Genomic DNA, 23,107 nt, shown 5'->3' with positions numbered 1-23,107 from the left:
ACAACTGTCCATGTGAAAAACACGGGTTCTCCAAATTAATGCCGGCTACTTTAAGTGATTGACCTTGTGCTTTATTTAGGATATGTTCACACTGGGTTTTTTGAACTGGAACCTGAAGCGGTCCAAAATACGGGTAGCTGCGACTGGTCCTGTGATTGGGCCACATGGGCCCGTGAATAGTTGGTGTGAATGAGCCTAGTTGGGAGGGAGTGTCTTCAAGCGGATGCCGTGATGCGGAACGGCCTGAAGAATGAACATCTCGCTTCTTTTTCCAGGAGCCGGAACAAAATGACTCCCGGAAAAAAAGAACTAACCGGCTCCTATTGATTTCAATGGGAGCCGTCTTTTTGGTCAGGATTTTGAGGCGGATGTGGCCTCAAAATCCTGACCAAAAAACCCAGTGTCAACTTACCCTTAGGCCGGGGCCCCACGAACTGGAAACGTTGTGATTTGCCCGTGGCGGAAACGTACTTACAAAGTTGATGGGATTCATGCGAATCCCATCTCCACTTTGCGGAAAAAAGTGCAGCGCGGAGACGCTGCGATTTCCAAAACCGTTTCGGTTTTGAAAATCGCAGCATGTCAATTATATCTACGGAAACGCCAGTGGCTTCCCCGTAGATATAATTGTAACAGAAAGTCCGCGGAGGAAAACTCTGAACTTTCTGTTCTAAGCGCTGCGGGAAGAACCGCGATGCGTTCATGCCGCAGCTGTTCCTGTGGCGCTTTAGTGCTGCATTTCCAGATCATGCTTTAAAGTCATAGCAAATGCAAGACACTTAAAAGTGAAGGGCATGTCGCTTGGAAGCAACACCTGACACTGATAAGAGATATACAGTAATAGGAGGAATAGTAAATACAGAGCAGCCCTCACACAGTATTAGGGTCCACATGGAGGAAAATGACGCTGTATTTGGTGCTGAATTTTCAGAGCTGAAAAAAAGCTTCCTATTGATTTCAATGGGTTTGGCTAGCTTTTTTTCCACTCGCATAATTTTCTGCTAGCTAAAAATTCAGCGCTGAAATTCCACACCAAATTCCTCACCATTTTCCTCTGTGTGAATGGACCCTTAGGGCTAGTTCACACGTTGGGGGCTGCGCAGGTTTTGACACAGAGAGAGACGCCTGCCAAAACCCGCCTGCCACGACTATCGCAGTCGCGGCATTCCCCTCCGTAGCCGGCTCAAATGAATGAGCCAACACAGGAGAGTGCTGCCGCTAGGCGGAAGCCGCGGTCCAGCGCGCCGCGGCTTCCGCCTGAAGAAAGGACATGTCGCTTCTTTTCTCCGCTAGCAGCAGCCCGCAGCTAACGGAAAAAAAGAAGCCTGGCGGTCTGCATAGACCACCATTGTAAAGGGGCGGTTTTTGAAGCAAAATCCACTGTCAAAAATCTCCCCTTTGCTCATGTGTGAACTGACCCTTACTATGACCTGTAGGAGCTGACATCTCAGTAATGAAAACCGCCTCACAGGCAGACTTGTGTAGTTGCCCATAGCAACCAATCAGAGCTCAGCTTTCACTTTACCTCAGCAGCTTCAGTGATGAAAGCCCCCTGTATAGTAAGCAATAGAGATGAGCGAACAGTGTTCTATCGAACTCATGTTCGATCGGATATTAGGCTGTTCGGCATGTTCGAATCGAATCGAACACCGCGTGGTAAAGTGCGCCATTACTCGATTCCCCTCCCACCTTCCCTGGCGCCTTTTTTGCTCCAATAACAGCGCAGGGTAGGTGGGACAGGAACTACGACACCGGTGACGTTGAAAAAAGTAGGCAAAACCCATTGGCTGCCGAAAACGTGACCTCTAATTTAAAAGAACAGCGACGCCCAGCTTCGCGTCATTCTGAGCTTGCAATTCACCGAGGACGGAGGTTTCCGTCCAGCTAGCTAGGGCTTAGATTCTGGGTAGGCAGGGACAGGCTAGGATAGGAAGGAGAAGACAACCACAACAGCTCTTATAAGAGCTAAATTCCAGGGAGAAGCTTGTCAGTGTAACGTGGCACTGACGGGCTCAATCGCCGCAACCCAGCTTTCCCAGGATCCTGAATGGAATACACTGTCAGTGTATTCCCGTATACCCCATATATACCCCCGATACCCGTTCCAACGGTGTGCCCCCCCACCTTCACCCCAGAAATACCCTGCAAGTCCCCTAGCAATAGAATTGGGGCTATATACACCCACTATTTTTGCTACTGCCATATACAGTCCTATGAAAAAGTTTGGGCACCCCTATTAATCTTAATCATTTTTTGTTCTAAATATTTTGGTGTTTGCAACAGCCATTTCAGTTTGATATATCTAATAACTGATGGACACAGTAATATTTCAGGATTGAAATGAGGTTTATTGTACTAACAGAAAATGTGCAATATGCATTAAACCAAAATTTGACCGGTGCAAAAGTATGGGCACCCTTATCATTTTATTGATTTGAATTCCCCTAACTACTTTTTACTGACTTACTGAAGCACAAAATTGGTTTTGTAACCTCAGTGAGCTTTGAACTTCATAGCCAGATGTATCCAATCATAAGAAAAGGTATTTAAGGTGGCCAATTGCAAGTTGATCTCCTATTTGAATCTCCTCTGAAGAGTGGCATCATGGGCTACTCAAAACAACTCTCAAATGATATGAAAACAAAGATTGTTCAACATAGTTGTTCAGGGGAAGGATACAAAAAGTTGTCTCAGAGATTTAACCTGTCAGTTTCCACTGTGAGGAACATAGTAAGGAAATGGAAGACCACAGGGACAGTTTTTGTTAAGCCCAGAAGTGGCAGGCCAAGAAAAATATCAGAAAGGCAGAGAAGAAGAATGGTGAGAACAGTCAAGGACAATCCACAGACCACCTCCAAAGAGCTGCAGCATCATCTTGCTGCAGATGGTGTCACTGTGCATCGGTCAACTATACAGCGCACTTTGCACAAATAGAAGCTGTATGGGAGAGTGATGAGAAAGAAGCCGTTTCTGCACGTACGCCACAAATAGAGTTGCCTGAGGTATGAAAAAGCACATTTGGACAAGGCAGCTTCATTTTGGAAACAAAAATTGAGTTGTTTGGTTATAAAAAAAGGCGTTATGCATGGCGTCCAAAAAGAAACAGCATTCCAAGAAAAACACATGCTACCCACTGTAAAATTTGGTGGAGGTTCCATCATGCTTTGGGGCTGTGTGGCCAATGCCGGCATCGGGAATCTTGTTAAAGTTGAGGGTCGCATGGATTCCACTCAGTATCAGCAGATTCTTGAGAATAATGTTCAAGAATCAGTGACGAAGTTGAAGTTACGCCGGGGATGGATATTTCAGCAAGACAATGATCCAAAACACCGCTCCAAATCCTCAGGCATTCATGCAGAGGAACAATTACAATGTTCTGGAATGGCCATCCCAGTCCCCAGACCTGAATATCATTGAACATCTGTGGGATGATTTGAAGCGGGCTGTCCATGCTCGGCGACCATCTAACTTAACTGAACTTGAATTGTTTGTCCAAAATACCTTTATCCAGGATCCAGGAACTGATTAAAAGCTACAGGAAGCGACTAGAGGCTGTTATCTTTGCAAAAGGAGGATCTACTAAATATTAATGTCACTTTTCTGTTGAGGTGCCCATACTTTTGCACCGGTCAAAATTTGGTTTAATGCATATTGCACATTTTCTGTTAGTACAATAAACCTCATTTCAATCCTGAAATATTACTGTGTCCATCAGTTATTAGATATATCAAACTGAAATGGCTGTTATAAACACCAAAATATTTAGAACTAAAAATGATTAAGATTAATAGGGGTGCCCAAACTTTTTCATAGGACTGTAGTGCCATTGTCTGACTGGGAATTCAAAGGATATATTGGGGTTATAAATACCCAAATTTCTTGCTACTGGTATATAGTGCCATTGTCTGACTGGGAATTCAAAGAATATATTGGGGTTATAAATACCCTCATTTCTTGCTACTGGTATATAGTGCCATTGTCTGACTGGGAATTCAAAGAATATATTGGGGTTACAAATACCCTCATTTCTTGCTACTGCCATATAGTGCCAGTTTCTGACTGGTAATTCAAAGAATATATTGGGGTTACAAATACCCTCATTTCTTGCTACTGGTATATAGTGCCATTGTCTGACTGGGAATTCAAAGGATATATTGGGGTTATAAATACCCAAATTTCTTGCTACTGGTATATAGTGCCATTGTCTGACTGGGAATTCAAAGAATATATTGGGGTTATAAATACCCTCATTTCTTGCTACTGGTATATAGTGCCATTGTCTGACTGGGAATTCAAAGAATATATTGGGGTTACAAATACCCTCATTTCTTGCTACTGCCATATAGTGCCAGTTTCTGACTGGGAATTCAAAGGATATATTGGGGTTACAAATACCCTCATTTCTTGCTACTGGTATATAGTGCCATTGTCTGACTGGGAATTCAAAGGATATATTGGGGTTATAAATACCCAAATTTCTTGCTACTGGTATATAGTGCCATTGTCTGACTGGGAATTCAAAGAATATATTGGGGTTATAAATACCCTCATTTCTTGCTACTGGTATATAGTGCCATTGTCTGACTGGGAATTCAAAGAATATATTGGGGTTACAAATACCCTCATTTCTTGCTACTGCCATATAGTGCCAGTTTCTGACTGGTAATTCAAAGAATATATTGGGGTTACAAATACCCTCATTTCTTGCTACTGCCATATAGTGCCAGTTTCTGACTGGTAATTCAAAGAATATATTGGGGTTACGTGCACCCACAATTTTTGCTACTGGTATATAGTGCCATTGTCTGACTGGGAATTCAAAGAATATATTGGGGTTACAAATACCCTCATTTCTTGCTACTGGTATATAGTGCCATTGTCTGACTGGGAATTCAAAAAATATATTGGGGTTACAAATACCCTCATTTCTTGCTACTGCCATATAGTGCCAGTTTCTGACTGGTAATTCAAAGAATATATTGGGGTTACGTGCACCCACAATTTTTGCTACTGGTATATAGTGCCATTGTCTGACTGGGAATTCAAAGAATATATTGGGGTTACAAATACCCTCATTTCTTGCTACTGGTATATAGTGCCATTGTCTGACTGGGAATTCAAAGAATATATTGGGGTTACAAATACCCTCATTTCTTGCTACTGGTATATAGTGCCAGTTTCTGACTGGTAATTCAAAGAATATATTGGGGTTATAAATACCCTCATTTCTTGCTACTGCCATATAGTGCCAGTTTCTGACCGGTAATTCAAAGAATATATTGGGGTTACGTGCACCCACAATTTTTGCTACTGGTATATAGTGCCATTGTCTGACTGGGAATTCAAAGAAAATGTGGCTGTTTACGTGAAAAGGGCCCAGATCGTCGATACTAATTATAGAGAAAATAGTCCAAAACATATTTGGGTAAAAAAATCACAATTTTGTTTTATGCAAAAATTTTATTTAAAAATATGTCAATTGTGCTTTCAATAAATTTTTTTTTGCTGTTTCGGACAATGTTACACCATAACCGTTACAATGATACCAAGAACTCCATATCGACAATGTGGGCCCTTTTCACATAAACAGCCACATATATTGGGGTTATAAATACCCTCATTTCTTGCTACTGGTATATAGTGCCATTGTCTGACTGGGAATTCAAAGAATATATTGGGGTTATAAATACCCAAATTTCTTGCTACTGGTATATAGTGCCATTGTCTGACTGGGAATTCAAAGAATATATTGGGGTTATAAATACCCTCATTTCTTGCTACTGGTATATAGTGCCATTGTCTGACTGGGAATTCAAAGAATATATTGGGGTTACAAATACCCTCATTTCTTGCTACTGGTATATAGTGCCAGTTTCTGACTGGTAATTCAAAGAATATATTGGGGTTACGTGCACCCACAATTTTTGCTACTGGTATATAGTGCCATTGTCTGACTGGGAATTCAAAGAATATATTGGGGTTACAAATACCCTCATTTCTTGCTACTGGTATATAGTGCCATTGTCTGACTGGGAATTCAAAGAATATATTGGGGTTATAAATACCCTCATTTCTTGCTACTGCCATATAGTGCCAGTTTCTGACTGGTAATTCAAAGAATATATTGGGGTTACGTGCACCCACAATTTTTGCTACTGGTATATAGTGCCATTGTCTGACTGGGAATTCAAAGAATATATTGGGGTTATAAATACCCTCATTTCTTGCTACTGGTATATAGTGCCATTGTCTGACTGGGAATTCAAAGAATATATTGGGGTTATAAATACCCTCATTTCTTGCTACTGGTATATAGTGCCATTGTCTGACTGGGAATTCAAAGAATATATTGGGGTTACAAATACCCTCATTTCTTGCTACTGCCATATAGTGCCAGTTTCTGACTGTAATTCAAAGAATATATTGGGGTTATAAATACCCTCATTTCTTGCTACTGGTATATAGTGCCAGTTTCTGACTGGTAATTCAAAGAATATATTGGGGTTACGTGCACCCACAATTTTTGCTACTGGTATATAGTGCCATTGTCTGACTGGGAATTCAAAGAATATATTGGGGTTATAAATACCCTCATTTCTTGCTACTGGTATATAGTGCCATTGTCTGACTGGGAATTCAAAGAATATATTGGGGTTATAAATACCCTCATTTCTTGCTACTGGTATATAGTGCCATTGTCTGACTGGGAATTCAAAGAATATATTGGGGTTATAAATACCCTCATTTCTTGCTACTGGTATATAGTGCCATTGTCTGACTGGGAATTCAAAGAATATATTGGGGTTACAAATACCCTCATTTCTTGCTACTGCCATATAGTGCCAGTTTCTGACTGGTAATTCAAAGAATATATTGGGGTTACGTGCACCCACAATTTTTGCTACTGGTATATAGTGCCATTGTCTGACTGGGAATTCAAAGAATATATTGGGGTTATAAATACCCTTATTTCTTGCTACTGGTATATAGTGCCATTGTCTGACTGGGAATTCAAAGAATATATTGGGGTTACAAATACCCTCATTTCTTGCTACTGGTATATAGTGCCATTGTCTGACTGGGAATTCAAAGAATATATTGGGGTTACAAATACCCTCATTTCTTGCTACTGGTATATAGTGCCATTGTCTGACTGGGAATTCAAAGAATATATTGGGGTTATAAATGCCCTCATTTCTTGCTACTGGTATATAGTGCCATTGTCTGACTGGGAATTCAAAGAATATATTGGGGTTACAAATACCCTCATTTCTTGCTACTGGTATATAGTGCCAGTTTCTGACTGGTAATTCAAAGAATATATTGGGGTTATAAATACCCTCATTTCTTGCTACTGGTATATAGTGCCATTGTCTGACTGGGAATTCAAAGAATATATTGGGGTTATAAATACCCTCATTTCTTGCTACTGGTATATAGTGCCATTGTCTGACTGGGAATTCAAAGAATATATTGGGGTTACAAATACCCTCATTTCTTGCTACTGGTATATAGTGCCATTGTCTGACTGGGAATTCAAAGAATATATTGGGGTTATAAATACCCTCATTTCTTGCTACTGGTATATAGTGCCATTGTCTGACTGGGAATTCAAAGAATATATTGGGGTTACAAATACCCTCATTTCTTGCTACTGGTATATAGTGCCATTGTCTGACTGGGAATTCAAAGAATATATTGGGGTTACAAATACCCTCATTTCTTGCTACTGGTATATAGTGCCAGTTTCTGACTGGTAATTCAAAGAATATATTGGGGTTATAAATACCCTCATTTCTTGCTACTGCCATATAGTGCCAGTTTCTGACTGGTAATTCAAAGAATATATTGGGGTTACGTGCACCCACAATTTTTGCTACTGGTATATAGTGCCAATTTCTAACTGGGAATTCAAAATGCGCTAGGCTCCCGGAAAGGGACGTGGACGAGGCCGTGGGCGAGGTCGGGGAAATGGTTCTGGGGAGCAAGGTAGCAGTGAAGCCACAGGGCGTCCCGTGCCTACTCCTGTGGGGCAGCAAGCATTGCGCCACTCCACAGTGCCAGGGTTGCTTGCCACATTAACTAAACTGCAGGGTACAAACCTTAGTAGGCCCGAGAACCAGGAACAGGTCTTGCAATGGCTGTCAGAGAACGCTTACAGCACATTGTCCAGCAGCCAGTCAGACTCTGCCTCCTCTCCTCCTATTACCCAACAGTCTTGTCCTCCTTCCTCCCAAAATTCCCAAGCTTCACAGAACAATAACCCCAACTGTCCCTGCTCCCCAGAGCTGTTCTCCGCTCCTTTCATTGTCCCTCAACCTGCCCCTCCACGTCACGATTCCACGAACCTAACAGAGGAGCATCTGTGTCCAGATGCTCAAACACTACAGTCTCCTCCATCTCCGTTCGATTTGGTGGTGGATGACCAGCAACCCACCCTCATTGACGATGATGTGACGCAGTTGCTGTCAGGGCATCCAGTTGACCGGCACATTGTGCGGGAGGAGGAGATGAGACAGGAGTTGGAAGAGGAAGTGGTGGATGATGAGGACACTGACCCGACCTGGACAGGGGGGATGTCAAGCGGGGAAAGTAGTGTGGATGTTGAGGCAGGTGCAGCACCAAAAAGGGTAGCTAGAGGCAGAGGCAGAGGTCAGCAGCTTAGGCGAAGCCAGGCCACACCCGGAATCTCCCAAGATGTTCCAGTTCGTACCCAGCCCCGAAAAACTCCCACCTCGAGGGCACGTTTCTCGAAGGTGTGGAGTTTTTTCAAGGAATGCGACGAGGACAGATATAGTGTTGTCTGCACAATTTGCCTCTCGAAATTGATTAGGGGCTCTGAGAAGAGCAACCTGTCCACCACTTCAATGCGCCGTCATTTGGAATCCAAGCACTGGAATCAGTGGCAGGCAGCAACGGCAGGACAAAGGCCGCCTGCCGTTCACGCCACTGCCTCTGCCTCTGCCACTGCCACTGCTGACTGTGCTGGCGATGCACTCCAGAGGACGAGCCAGGATACCACTTCATCTGCCTCCGCCACTTTGTTGACTTCTTCCTCATCCTCCCCTGTTCCTGTCTTATCTCCTTCTCCTGCACCATCAAAGGCACCATCAAAGGCACTATCAGGCGCTTCTTTACAACAACCCACCATCTCTCAGACATTGAGCGGCGGCAGAAATACACTGCTAACCACCCACACGCGCAAGCCTTGAACGCCAACATCACTAAACTGCTGGCCCAGGAGATGTTGGCGTTCTGGCTTGTTGAAACTCCCGCCTTCCTGGACCTGATGGCAACTGCGGCACCTCGCTATGCCGTCCCTAGCCGTCACTACTTCTCCCGGTGTGCCGTCCCCGCCTTGCACCAGCACGTGTCACTCAACATCAGGCGGGCCCTTAGTTCCGCGCTTTGCACAAAGGTCCACTTGACCACCGACGCGTGGACAAGTGCATGCGGACAGGGACGCTACATTTCACTGACGGCACACTAGGTGAATGTAGTTGAGGCTGGGACTGCTTCCCAAACTGGCCCGGTGTACCTCGTCTCCCCACCTAACATTCCTGGCAGGGACACGAGAAGAACACCCCCCTCCTCCTCCTCCTCCTCCGCCACCGCCTCCTCCTCTGCCACCGCCTCCTCCTCCGCTGTTAGATTGACCCCAGCTACGAGTTGGAAACGTTGCAGCACTGGCGTTGGTAGACGTCAGCAGGCTGTGCTGAAGCTGATCAGCTTGGGGGACAGACAGCACACTGCCTCCGAGGTGAGGGATGCCCTCCTCGATGAGACGGCAATATGGTTTGAGCCGCTGCACCTGGGCCCAGGCATGGTCGTTTGTGATAACGGCCGGAACCTGGTAGCAGCTCTGGAGCTTGCCGGACTCCAACATGTTCCATGCCTGGCTCACGTCTTCAACCTAGTGGTGCAACGTTTCCTAAAGAGCTACTCCAATGTTCCAGAGCTACTGGTGAAAGTGCGGCGCATGTGCGCCCACTTTCGGAAGTCGACAGTAGCCGCTGCTAGCTTAAAATCTCTCCAGCAATGCCTGCATGTGCCACAACACCGGCTTTTGTGCGACGTCCCCACACGCTGGAACTCAACGTTTCAGATGTTGAATAGAGTGGTTGAGCAGCAGAGACATTTGATGGAATACCAGCTACAAAACCCTAGGGTGCCACAAAGTCAGCTGCCTCAGTTTCACATCCATGAGTGGCCATGGATGAGAGACCTTTGTGACATCCTACGGGTCTTTGAGGAGTCCACAAGGAGGGTGAGCTCTGAGGATGCGATGGTGAGCCTTACAATCCCGCTCTTGTGTGTTCTGAGAGAATCCCTGATTGACATCAGGGATATACTCAGATCACACAGAGGAGTCAGGGATAGCATCCGATCCGTCACAGCTGGAGAGTAGGTCCACACATCTGTCCGCTTCATCGCGTTTAATGGAGGAGGAGGAGGAGAAAGAAGAGTTGTCCGATGATGTGATGGTGATACAGGAGGCTTCCGGGCAACTTCGAATCGTCCCATTGTTGCAGCGCGGATGGGTAGACATGGAGGATGAGGAGGAAATGGAGATTGAACTTTCCGGTGGGGCCAGAGGAGTCATGCCAACTAACACTGTGGCAGACATGGCTGAGTTCATGTTGGGGTGCTTTACAACCGACAAGCGTATTGTCAAAATCATGGAGGACAACCAGTACTGGATCTTTGCTATCCTTGACCCCCGGTATAAAAACAACATCTCGTCTTTTATTCCGGTAGAGGGGAGGGCCAATCGCATCAATGCTTGCCACAGGCAATTGGTGCAGAATATGATGGAGATGTTTCCAGCATGTGACGTTGGCGGCAGGGAGGGCAGTTCCTCCAGTAGGCAACCAAGTTCTCACCGGTCCACACAAACGAGGGGCACACTGTCTAAGGTCTGGGACACCTTGATGGCACCCCCTCGCCAAAGTGCCGCCACGGAGGGTCCTAGTGTCACCAGGCGTGAGAAGTATAGGCGCATGTTGCGGGAATACCTTTCCGACCACAGCCCTGTCCTCTCTGACCCCTCTGCGCCCTACATGTATTGGGTGTCGAAGTTGGACCTGTGGCTTGAACTTGCCCTATATGCCTTGGAGGTGCTGTCCTGTCCTGCCGCCAGCGTCCTATCTGAGAGGGTGTTCAGTGCAGCCGGTGGCATCATCACTGACAAGCGCACCCGTCTGTCAGCTGAGAGTGCCGACCGGCTCACTTTGATAAAAATGAACCACCACTGGATAGAGCCTTCATTTTTGTGCCCACCTGTGTAAAGCACCCCAACATGAAACTCCATGTCTGTACTCAACCTCTCCAATTCCTCCGCATCCTCATACTCATCCACTATAAGCGTTGCACAATTCTGCTAATACTAGGCTCCCTCCACCCTGATTTCCCCCAACTCTGCTGGTTAGAGGCTCCCTCCACCCTGATTTCCACCAACTCTGCTGGTTAGAGGCTCCCTCCACCCTGCTTTCCCACAACTCTGCTGGTTAGAGGCTCCCTCCACCATGAATTGGTCCAAACTGGGCTGTTTAGAGGCTCCCTCCACCATGAATTGGTCCAAACTGGGGTTTTTAGAGGCTCCCTCCACCATGAATTTGCCCAAACTGGGCTGTTTAGAGGCTCCCTCCATCATGAATTGGTCCAAACTGGGCTGGTTAGAGGCTCCCTCCACCATGAATTTGCCCAAACTGGGCTGGTTAGAGGTTCCCTCCACCATGAATTTGCCCAAACTGGGCTGGTTAGAGGCTCCCTCCACCATGAATTTGCCCAAACTGGGCTGTTTAGAGGCTCCCTCCATCATGAATTGGTCCAAACTGGGGTTTTAGAGGCTCTCTCCACCATGAATTGGTCCAAAATGGGTTTTTTAGAGACTCCCTCCACCATGAATTTGCCCAAACTGGGCTGGTTAGAGGCTCCCTCCACCATTAATTGGTCCAAACTGGGCTGGTTAGAGGCTCCCTCCACCATGAATTTGCCCAAACTGGGCTGGTTAGAGGCTCCCTCCACCATGAATTTGCCCAAACTGGGCTGGTTAGAGGCTCCCTCCACCATGAATTTGCCCAAACTGGGCTGTTTAGAGGCTCCCTCCATCATGAATTGGTCCAAACTGGGGTTTTAGAGGTTCCCTCCACCATGAATTGGTCCAAAATGGGTTTTTTAGAGACTCCCTCCACCATGAATTTGCCCAAACTGGGCTGGTTAGAGGCTTCCTCCACCATTAATTGGTCAAAACTGGGCTGGTTAGAGGCTCCCTCCACCATGAATTTGCCCAAACTGGGCTGTTTAGAGGCTCCCTCCACCATGAATTGGTCCAAACTGGGCTGGTTAGAGGCTCCCTCCACCATGAATTGGTCCAAACTGGGTTTTTTAGAGGCTCCCTCCACCATGAATCGTCCAAACTGGGCTGGTTAGAGGCTCCCTCCACCATGAATTGGTTCAAACTGGGCTGGTTAGAGGCTCCCTCCACCATGAATTGGTCCAAACTGGGCTGGTTAGAGGCTTCCTCCACCATGAATTTGCCCAAACTGGGCTGGTTAGAGGCTCCCTCCACCATGAATTTGCCCAAACTGGGCTGGTTAGAGGCTCCCTCCACCATGAATTTGCCCAAACTGGGCTGTTTAGAGGCTCCCTCCATCATGAATTGGTCCAAACTGGGGTTTTAGAGGCTCCCTCCACCATGAATTGGTCCAAAATGGGTTTTTTAGAGACTCCCTCCACCATGAATTTGCCCAAACTGGGCTGGTTAGAAGCTCCCTCCACCATTAATTGGTCCAAACTGGGCTGGTTAGAGGCTCCCTCCACCATGAATTTGCCCAAACTGGGCTGTTTAGAGGCTCCCTCCATCATGAATTGGTCCAAACTGGGCTGGTTAGAGGCTCCCTCCACCATGAATTGGTCCAAACTGGGTTTTTTAGAGGCTCCCTCCACCATGAATTGGTCCAAACTGGGCTGGTTAGAGGCTCCCTCCACCATGAATTGGTCCAAACTGGGGTTTTTAGAGGCTCCCTCCACCATGAATTGGTCCAAACTGGGCTGTTTAGAGGCTCCCTCCACCATGAATTGGTCCAAACTGGGGTTTTTAGAGGCTCCCTCCACCATGAATTGGTCCAAACTGGGGTTTTTAGAGGCTCCCTCCACCATGAATTGGTCCAAACTGGGGTTTTTAGAGGCTCCCTCCACCATGAATTTGCCCAAACTGGGCTGTTTAGAGGCTCCCTCCACCATGAATTTGCCCAAACTGGGCTGTTTAGAGGCTCCCTCCACCATGAATTGGTCCAAACTGGGGTTTTTAGAGGCTCCCTCCACCATGAATTGGTCCAAACTGGGGGTTTTTAGAGGCTCCCCCCACCATGAATTTGCCCAAACTGGGCTGTTTAGAGGCTCCCTCCATCATGAATTGGTCCAAACTGGGGTTTTTAGAGGCTCCCTCCACCATGAATTGGTCCAAACTGGGGTTTTTAGAGGCTCCCTCCACCATGAATTGGTCCAAACTGGGGTTTTTAGAGGCTCCCTCCACCATGAATTTGCCCAAACTCTGCTGGTTAGAGGCTCAATCCACCCTGATTTTCAAAACAAATGTTGGTGCCAACCTCAACTTACTACAAGGGCCAAATTCACTGCTGGTGACAAGCTCTCCTCACTGCAAGTGCCAAATACACATGTTTCAAGGTGTTTTCCTACTGTCAGAGAGGTGGTATTGAGTGTGTAAAGTGTGTAGTTGTTAGGCTGTGATGTTGGGGTAATAGAGGGTCTTTGGTGTGTTAGATGCCCCCAGACATGCTTCCCCTGCTGTCCCAGTGTCATTCCAGAGGTGTTGGCATCATTTCCTGGGGTGTCATAGTGGACTTGGTGACCCTCCAGACACGGATTTGGGTTTCCCCCTTAACGAGTATCTGTTCCCCATAGACTATAATGGGGTTCGAAACCTGTTCGAACACACGAACATTGAGCGGCTGTTCGAATCGAATTTCGAACCTCGAACATTTTAGTGTTCGCTCATCTCTAGTAAGCAATAATGACAATCTTACTATGAGGCAGTTTTCGTCTGACCAATATGGCTGCTCAGTAAGGCTGTGTGCACACTACAGGACTTTTCACAGGTCTCTGGGCTGTGGATTCTACATCTCCATAGACTTCTATAGAGCTGCAAAATTCACAGCTTTTGCACAAAGAAGTCTATGCAACAACCAATTCCATGGCCTGGAGGCCCATGAAAAATACTTTAGTGTGCAAGCAGCCACTAAGGAGACCAGACTTGTTTTGCCAGTGCGTGCATGTGTACTGTATGTGTGTGGTCCGTGTGTGCGTCTGTGCATGTGTGTGATCCATGGGTATCTATGCGTGTGATCCATGGGTATCTATGAATGTGTGCATGCATGTGTGTGGTCCATGTATATGTATGCATATATGTGCACGTGTGATCCATGTGTTTGTGCGTGTGCAGTACAAGTGTCTATGCGTGCAGCAGTTGTGCAAGCTCTGTTCATCCGTGTGTATAGTGTGCATCCATCCGAGTGTGTTTGCGTGCATGCGTGCGTGTGTGGTGTGTATGTGATATTTATGGGGTGGTGTTTGTGTTGTGTGTGTGTAGAGTGGACTTGTGTTTGTGTGTTGTGTTGTGGTATTTGTGTGGTGTTGTGCTTGTGGGTTGGTGTATGTGTGATGTTTATATGGTTTTGGGAAATGTTTGTGTGTTATGTGTGGTGGTGCGGCCCTTTAGCAGCGACTCTTTGGCGCCGTCGCTATAATCCATCCCTGTCAGTCACAACTGTTGTTTTCCCCTCAGCACTTTCACTTTCACATTTCCCCATTATATGTATAGGGCTTAACTTCGGGGGCCACAATCTCATGACGGGGGGATGCTAGTGAGATGTAACGTGCACAGTATTCTGCTCCTGTGGGTGGAGAGGGGGCGTGCCAAATTTCAGCCAAATCGGGCGAGAACTGCGGATTTGTATAGAGCGGGCTACTACAGGATTTGAGTTTTATATATATATATTGATTGAAAGTAAATCTCCCTATATTATAAAAATGAATTTCTGTCTGTCTGTCTGTCTGTCTGTCTGTCTGTCTGTCTGTGCTCTAATGCGAACCAAACGACTGGACCGATCTTCACCAAATTTGGTACAGAGATACTTCAGGTATCCGGGAAGGTTTAAGATGAGACTCCAACTCACTCGGACGTACTGTTGCTGAGATACAGCATTTCAAACACAGTGCCCCCCCCCCCCTTAGCCAATACAAACCTGCAAGACTTTCACTCATATTCCAACTGCAATACACATGGTCACTCCACATGCACAATACAACACTGATATCCAAGCTGAGATACACGCATCAGAGGATTAGATACACAGATCAGCAAACAGTATCACACTCCAGAAGATTAGATACACGCGTCTGCACACAGTCCCACAAACCAGAGGATTAAATATGCACTTCTGCACACAGTTCCACACACTGAAGGATTTGATATGTGCGTCTGCACACAGTTCCACATGCTGAAGGATTAGATACATGCGTCTGCACAAAGTACCACACCCCGGGGGATTGGATACATGCGTCTGCACACAGTACCACATGCCAAAGGATTGGATACACGCATCTGCACACAGTTCCACGCACCAGAGCATAAGATTTGCACGTCTGCACACAGTACCACATGTCGTCGGATTAGATACGCGCGTCTACACACAGTTCCACACTCCAGAGGATTAGATACGCGCGTCTGCAGACAGTTGTACACACCATAGGATTAGATACACGTGTCTACACACAGTTCCACACACCAGAGCATAAGATATGCACATCTGCACACAGTACCACATGCCGCAGGATTAGATATGTGTGTCTACACACAGTTCCCAACGCCGTAGGATTAGATATGCGCCTCTTCACACAATATCACACAGGGGAGGATTAGATACGTGTGTCTGCACACAGTACCACACTTTGGAGGATTAGATACATGCCTCTGCACACAGTACCACAAGTCAGAGAATTAGATGTGCGTCTCAGCACACAGTACCACACGGGGGAGGATTAGATACGCTCATCTGCACATAGTACCACATGCCAGAGGATTAGATCCGCGCATCTGCACACAGTACCACACAGGAGAGGATTAGATACGCACATCTGCACACAGTACCACATGCCAGAGGATTAGATACACACATCTGCACACAGTACCACACGCCATAGGATTAGATACGCGCATCTGCACACAGTACCACATGCCGTAGGATTAGATACGCGCGTCTACACATAGTTCCACACGCAATAGGATTAGATACACGCCTCTTCACACAATACCACACAGGGGAGGATTAGATACGTGTGCCTGAATACAGTACCACACTTTGGAGGATTAGATACATGCCTCTGCACACAGTACCACAAGCCAGAGAATTAGATACGCGTCTCAGCACACAGTACCACACAGGGAGGATTAGATACGTGCGTCTGCACACAGTACCCCACGCCAGAGGATTAGATATACGCGTCTGCACACAGTAACACATGCCGTAGGATTAGATACAAGCGTCTGCTTACAGTTTCACATGCCAGACGATGAGATACGCACGTCTTCACACAGTTGTACACGCTATAGGATTAGATACATGCGTCTGCATACAGTACCACATGCTGTAGGATTAGATACACGTGTCTACACACAGTTCCACACGCCGTAGGATTAGATACGCGCCTCTTCACACAGTACCACACTTTGGAGGATTAGATACATGCCTCTGCACACAGTACCACATGCCAGATCATTAGATACGCGTCTCAGCACACAGTACCACACTGGGGAGGATTAGATACGCGCATCTGCACAAAGTACCTCACGCCAGAGGATTAGATATACCTGTCTGCACACGGTACCACAATGCCAGAAGATTAGATACGCGCATCAGCACATAGTACCACATGCCGTAAGATTAGATATGCACGTCTGCACACAGTTTCACTTACCGGAGGATTAGATACGTGCCTCTTCACACAATGCCACACAGGGGAGGATTAGATACACACATCTACACACAGTACCACACGCCGGAGGATTAGATATGTGCATCTGCAAACAGTACCACACCAATAAGGATTACATACTTGCGTCTAAACACAGTACTACACGGGGAAGGATTAGATACAGCTTTACTCCAGGTATCCATAACAACTGATCATAGGTTTTTCACTGATATCCAAAATGAGATACACATAATCACATGACGCTTATGGATATACACACAAACCACATACAAAATACACCAGTGCAAAATTGGACATTTCTTATGGGGCCACTACACAAACATAAAATGTAATATACCCGTGCGAAGCCGGGTCCTCCCTCTAGTATGTTATATAATTAATCACTGTTTTTACTTTACAGTAATCGCTTTATGCTCTACAACTGGCAGGCATTTGATTTCAGCTATGACAGAGTAAGTATAGTAATACCGTCACTCAGATGTCCATGACTTTATGAAGTCCTCATCTAAAACATACATCTTCTTCCAGCGTTGTGTGCCCATCAAACTGCATGAATGAAGATGTGCCTGTGTGGGGAACTGACTCCTATACAGATGTAAGAAAATGGATATAATGATTATACAGTCCACACGTCTTCATGTACAGTACAAGTAATGTGGCTTTGTTGTATTGTTAGGATTCTTCAATTTGCAAAGCTGCAATCCATGCAGGAAAACTTCCCATTGATAGTGGTGGTACTGTAACAGTTCAGAAGACATTTGGACAAGCCTTTTATCCAGGAACCACAAGGAATCAGATCCATACTTACAGATATGGTCCTTGGTTTGTGTCCTTTACCTTCATTTCTCCAGATATTGAGACTGAAATTAAAGTGACAGATCCTGAACCACCAACAGGTAATACCTATAAGAGATGACATTATTTAGTCCAAATCTATTCCAGTAGAAATATCAGTCTGAGGGAATGATTTTTTCCAATGGGCTCCACTTACAGTAGTTGAATGGGGTATGGCCTATAAGGCAACCGTTTGTTCCAAAATTGCACCAAAAACCGGCTATAAAAGATTGGTGTTAACTAAGCCAACCAATAGGTGGCGTAATGTTGAGCAAACTATCTAAACATGCATGAAATGTATCCTACAGCATTAACCACTGTGATAAATTTGGCATCCTTACGTATTTTGTGGTATTGCAGACACCGTTGCAATGACAGACACAAATGAATGGGTATGATGTTATTCCTGGAAGATACTAGTAATATTACTGTAATGCTGGTCCATCCCTTTAACACTAACACCAGGGGCATAACTAGAGGGTGCAACCAGGTGTATTCTGTTGGGGGAGGGATGCCAACAAGCCACTTTTATGGATTTGGAGTCGGGAAGGAATTTTTTCACCTGAAATAGGGCAATTGGCATGAGCCTCATGGGGTTTTTTGCCTTCCCCTGGATCAACACTGTAGGGATTGTAGGGTTATAGGTTGGACTTGATGGGCTAATGTCTTTATCCAACCTCATCAACTATATAACTATGTAAGAGCAGTGAACAGAACTGTAGCCCCAGGTAAAGGAAAGTCTATCTACAGCTTCGGTAACACTCATAAAATAGCACTGCTATAGGGGGCAACATGGTGGCTCAATGGTTAGCACTGCAGCGCTGGAGTCCTGGGTTCAAATACTGCCAAGGACGACATCTGCAAGGAGTTTACATGTTCTTCCTGTGTTTGCGTGGATTTCCTCCCATACTCCAAAGACATACTGATAGGGAAAAATGTACATTGTGATCTCTATATGGGGCTCACAATCTACATTTAAAAAAGAAAAAAAAATAGCACCGCCATAAGCGCAACCCTGCAAAGTATACATTTATAAGGATGCGTTCACATCTCAACTGCAAGCTTCATTTTTCCTCTGGTAGGATGCACATAAGCTGTAGGGAACTAACGCTAGAACAGGCGCATAGTTTTATTTTATGGGTTCAGTGCCGTAACTAGGAATGGTGAAGTCCCAAGGCAAACATTTGACATGGACCTTGGTCGAGCAAGTAATGGCCATCCTCACTCCTGTCCATGCCCTCCTTAACTACGGCCTCCAGGGGGCACCGCAAATCCATTCTGAAATACTTAATTCTAGTTACAAGTTAGGTTCACATATTAAGTGGCCTTGAATTCTTCAGATTCCGGTCCTGTAGCGGAAATCCAAAACAGACCTATGGCTTTACGCTGTGGGTTTGCCCCCTGGTTAGCCTCAGATACAATTAACTCCAAAATCAATTAGCAGCCCCTTTAGTAGTCAAAGCCATGTTGGGTAATGACCGCACACAATTGCAGACATTTGCATTCATCCATTGGCCATCACAGAATTTATATGTGGCATAGTTGTAGTCAGTACTGCATGTGTTGTCATCTTAAAGGGATAATGCCAAGGAATATTTATTCTCTGTCCATAGCATAAAGATTGAATATTTTATTGTGGGGGTGTGACCATTTTAAGAAAATTTTTATTTAATTCTTTATTGTAAAAAGTGACAGTTAAAACTGATGGCAAACACCAATTACAACTGCTGCTTTCGGAGTAGAAATTTGTGAAAAAGTGTAATGACAACGATTGCATTTTGTCATCAGGTTTGCCATCAGTTGTAATGACTAGACATGAGTGAGTAGTATTCGATCGAGTAGATATTCGATCGAATACTACGGTATTCGAAATACTCGTACTCGATTGAGTACCACTCGCTATTCGAATGGAAAATTTCGATGCAGAACCAGCATTGATTGGCCGAATGCTATACAGTCGGCCAATCAACGCTGGTTCTTCTCCTACCTTTAGAAGTCTTCTCCGTGCAGCTTCCCCGCGGAGTCTTCTGGCTCTTCATTCACTCTGCCAGGCATCGGGCCTGGGTAGAGCTGACTGCGCATGTCTGCTTGTAGTGCGGGCATGCGCAGTCGGCTCTGCCCAGGCCCCAGGCACTCCACAATTTTTTTATGTTCTCCTTTTCACAATGAACCTGTGTGTTGTGTAATGTTACTGAATAACTTAAAAGCAGATTTATTGTGATTTATTGTGATGAGCCCCGACCTCATCAGTGTCCTCTCAATAACAAAGTGTTTCTTGTATGAACAGGAGGTCAAACTCACAATGCAAGTCCTACCATATTAGAGCCTCTACCTAACTCACATAGACCTGCATTGTAGTTTTCCCTCCTGTTTATATAGGAAATGAAATGAACAGCAGAGAGGAGGTCAGTGCTTCAGAGGGGAGCATATAACTTCATAATGAATTTGCCATAAAGTTATTCAGTAAAATTTCACTTCACACAGGCTCATTTTCAAATGGGTGAAAACGAGAATAACTGGAAGATTTCTTTACTTTTATGGACATCTTAGAGTTGACCTTGTTTAAAACACATCTTACCACAGCAGTAAATTAAATATTTATCTATATTTAAGTAACCTTTAATTCATAGTTAAAGTAAAATTTGATTGTGAAATGTTTTCTTATTTCCAGTTTCCGCCTCATGTGAGATGACAGCAAACGATATTTCTCACCAGATTGCTTTGTAAGTACATACAAAATTTAAAGAATATAAGTTAGGATAAACCCCCACGTGGCATCCCGCAGCAAAAAAGCACCGTGGGAAAAACCATGTCAGTAATGCATTGCGGTTCTTCCCGCAGTGCTTTAGACAGAAAGTTTCTGGTTCAATTATGCCTATGAAGAAACTGCTGGCGTTTCCGTAGGTATAATTGACATGCTGTGATTCCCAAAACCACCACCTAGTAGATAAAAAAAACATGATGAACTTATAAGAAGTGGGATCTCTCTCGCAAAACTAATTCTACAGAATCTGTCATGTCCTTCATTGCTTCTTAAAAAAATGTAAGGCAAATGTAAGGTAAAACACCTGTGCTCCATTGTCTGCTTTTAGTCCTTTTTGGCCTCACCGATTGCTGGTAAAGATCTGGTGACATATTTTAGTGACATCACTTCGTCCCTCTTGAGAGACTGCCGGGGCCACTAATTTGTTCAAGTATGCGTCATGGGTTATGGAACTGGAAACCATGGCTGTGATGGGAGGACGCATCTCCTTCTCCCAACTATTAGGCGAGGAGTTAAAGAAACAGTCAAATGCAAACTGTTCTAAGCTATTTCCATTGACGCAAATAGGAGTTTTGGAAACGGTATAGTAACGGTTTCTGTAATTTCAAGTGTTAAGGAAAAAGCGTAGCTTAATGTTGTAGGCTGTTTCCAAAACCTCTATTTACCACTATGAGCATTACGGAAACAGCATAGTACAACCAATTCAACTGTCTCCTGTAAATCCAGACCACCTTTGGGAGGTGGAAACAGGACTAGTCCTACCTCAGCCATGTAAACACAGAAGAACACGTATGTCTGAATGCTTATCCATTTTGAAACACATATCTGTCCATTTTTTCTGATGGGCTTTTTAATATTTCTCTAAAACTAACAATTCTTTTTTTTGTATCATGAATTTTTATTGTTTTGTACAAATAAAAAAGAAGAGAAACAATGGGGGCAAAACAAAAAGGAACAGGAAAGGAAGGATGAAAGGATGAGGAGGCAGTGAATGCATTGGGGTTAGGGCAGGGGTGAACCTGCCCCTTTCGCCGCCCGAGGCGAGTGACAGAAAGCCGCCCCCCCCCCCCGGAGGAGGGGGTGTGGCTGAGTGAAGGGGTGGGGCTAAGTGAAGGGGTGGGACTTAGCAGCATTCGCAGGCAGAGAACAGGCACGGAGAGGACCTGCTCTCTGCCTGAGCATGAGGGGAGGCCGCTGCAGCAGCGCTGCTCCAGTGGCCTCCCCAATCCACCGCTCGGTGCTAAGCCAGTCCAGGATAGTTTGTCCTGGACTGGCTTAGGTAAGCAAAAATGCCGCCCTCCCTGGGGCCCTGACATAGCGGCGCCTGAAGCGGTCGCTTCAGGTCGCCTCATGGGAGGTGCGGCACTGGGTTAGGGGTTGCAGGGAAGGTTGACAACAAGAAAACGCGGGCAAAACTTGGATAGTGGGTCTTGTGACTATGTAGGGGGAAATTGGTGAATGGGGAGAAATTGGAGCAGGGGAAAGAAAGAAGAAAAGGGAAGGATGAAAAGGATGAAAGGAAGGGAAATCTCACTCTAGTCAGGTGCCCCCCTCCAGTCCCCAGAGGAAGAGAAGGTGGTCCAGTAGAACCACATTTTTTAGAATTGGGGAGCATTGGAGGCACTAGCGTTCCGAAACTCTAAATTAAATTCTACTTTCTGTGATATTGTAAAAATACTATACAAACGTTCTACTACCCTAATGCATTGATGATATTCTGAAATGTGTAACCAACTGTACTAACACATTACTTTTTATTAATTATTTACAGAAATCAGCACCATAGATAATGAGAACTTTTGGGACAGTATGCCTTAAAAGCTAAGAAATATTGCATGATATTTTTATTTGTGTATTTTAGAATCAAATGCCCACCCGGATGTTTGACGAAGCTGGGAAGTGTATATGGAACTGATGCATACACAGAAGTAAGATAAAACCTGATCAGTCAGGTATCTTGTACAATACCCAATGATGAATAAAATATATACTTAACAACATTTTATTTGATGCTTTATGCAGCATTCATCGCTCTGTCAAGCTGGCATTCATTCAGGTGTATTCAACAATAATGGCGGAAATGCTATTATGAAAAAGAGTCCAGGGCAAAGCTGGTATGAAGAGTCAACAAGGAATGGAATAATTTCAAGAAAATTTGGTCCCTGGACAAGGTCATTTGTATTGACCCCATATCAAATGAACATTGGCATCAGAATACCAAAAGGTAATAATTGATTTGGTTTTCTTTAAGTATTATAAAGATCTAATATTTTGTAACAAATTTAGCGAGTCAATTTCTAGAACCAGACTAAAATCCACCACAAAGTGCAGGATAATTCAAGTAAATGAAATAATACAAAGCTCTATTTATATATAGTATAAAGAAATGTATCTGGGATTATTATTATTATTATTGTTTACCGAGGATTTAACTATTTGTAATTCAAAGGTTAAAATCCATGGCGGCATCTTCAGCAAATATCTGTTTTTGAT

The 23,107-nt window shown here is 44.9% G+C and overlaps 1 long non-coding RNA gene across 1 annotated transcript; it reads left to right on the top strand.

The window, feature by feature from the left end:
• Positions 1 to 17,817: 17,817 nt before the first annotated feature.
• Positions 17,818 to 22,519, top strand: LOC142218934 (uncharacterized). Its single transcript, XR_012717486.1, has 3 exons — positions 17,818 to 17,912; positions 20,522 to 20,573; positions 22,476 to 22,519. It is a non-coding gene; the product is annotated as an uncharacterized LOC142218934 (long non-coding RNA).
• The last annotated feature ends 588 nt before the right edge of the window (positions 22,520 to 23,107 follow it).

The sequence above is a fragment of the Leptodactylus fuscus genome, chromosome 9 (genome assembly GCF_031893055.1).
Source record: "Leptodactylus fuscus isolate aLepFus1 chromosome 9, aLepFus1.hap2, whole genome shotgun sequence".
Taxonomy (NCBI): domain Eukaryota; kingdom Metazoa; phylum Chordata; class Amphibia; order Anura; family Leptodactylidae; genus Leptodactylus; species Leptodactylus fuscus.
Note: the sequence above shows the minus strand (reverse complement) of the source record. Positions and strands in the feature narration are given on the sequence as shown.